Source organism: Myotis davidii, unplaced genomic scaffold (genome assembly GCF_000327345.1).
Source record: "Myotis davidii unplaced genomic scaffold, ASM32734v1 scaffold134, whole genome shotgun sequence".
Lineage (NCBI taxonomy): Eukaryota > Metazoa > Chordata > Mammalia > Chiroptera > Vespertilionidae > Myotis > Myotis davidii.
In genome coordinates this window covers 2,967,127-2,968,274 of record NW_006288853.1, presented here as the reverse complement: position 1 = coordinate 2,968,274, position 1,148 = coordinate 2,967,127, and the positions used below count along the sequence as shown (strand labels likewise).

Below are 1,148 nucleotides of genomic sequence, written 5' to 3'. Positions count from 1 at the left end.
TGGCTCTTCTGTGCTTGGCTGGACCAGGCAGAGAGCTCGTCCAGCTCCCTGTGGGAACCCGAGGGGCCTCCAACCCCAGCCCCAGCCCCAGCCCAGCCCAACCCAGCCCAGCCCAGTGCGTACATGCCCTTCGAGCAAGAGGCATGGTAGTTCTCTCTTCTCCTTTGATCAGTTGGTACCTCCTGTTACAAGAACATGTATTCCTTCATTTGCAAGCTCCCAAGCTCCCTGAAACACGGCAGCCTGTCCCTCACAAGCGATTAAGCCCATTAGCATTCCCGTGTGCGCGTGCTCGGAATCGGCAGTGCCCTGCTCCGCCGGCCCTGAATTTTCTGCGCTCTGAGTGCTTGATTGCGTCTTTCTTTCCTTTCCTCCCCCGTGAGGGGCACTCCCTGGCCTCACAGTCAGGAGTGACTCTCCTGCTAAGTCAGAGTAAAATGGCAGCGCCGGTTTTCGGCAAAGGCAGAAGCCGTAAGAGCTGCAGTCTGAACAGGGAAAGAAAAAAAAAAGCGTGTGGCCGGATGACTCGGCCACCTCACCCTGTGCGCAGTGCCGCCCGAAACGGCCGCAAAGGAAACGCACGTCTGCGTGTGCTTTTCACCTGCCCTCGCTGCTGAGACACACCGGCCGCTCACCTTCCAGCACTTCCCCGTGAACTTCAGTTTCTGGCGGCTCTGCGTTCACAGCCAGCGTGCTGCAGACACGCCCTGTTGGCCGCCACCGCGTTGACTTGCCTGGTGCTTTCCAAGGTGTGAATTACTAGCTGACAATTAGGAATCAGGAAATTCCATGTCACAGTCTGAAGCTGGGGCTTCTCTTGAAAAATCAGAAGACTTGGGAGCCATGTTCTTACGCACCAACAATGACTGGGCTGAGGAGCACCAATCCCCTTTAGATGGGTCTGTGTTCCCATGTGCACAGTCCTCACCACAGGGCCTGGCACCGAGGGTAAAACAAGCAGCAAGTATATCACATGCCAGGAGCTGACGTGATGGCGCTTATCTGGGGAAAGCTGGCAGGGCTGCCACTTGATGTGCTGGGTGGGGGCTTCGCCTTGGTGAGGTCACACGTGAGCAGAGGCCTCGTGGAAGCCAGGGAGTGAGCCATTTGGAGAAGAGCGCTCCGGGCACAGAGCAGCAGGGGGGGCG

The 1,148-nt window shown here is 57.8% G+C and overlaps 1 protein-coding gene across 1 annotated transcript in view; it reads right to left on the bottom strand.

The window, feature by feature from the left end:
- COL13A1 (collagen type XIII alpha 1) overlaps positions 1-1,148 on the bottom strand; it is a 216,737-nt gene that overhangs the window by 25,177 nt on the left and 190,412 nt on the right.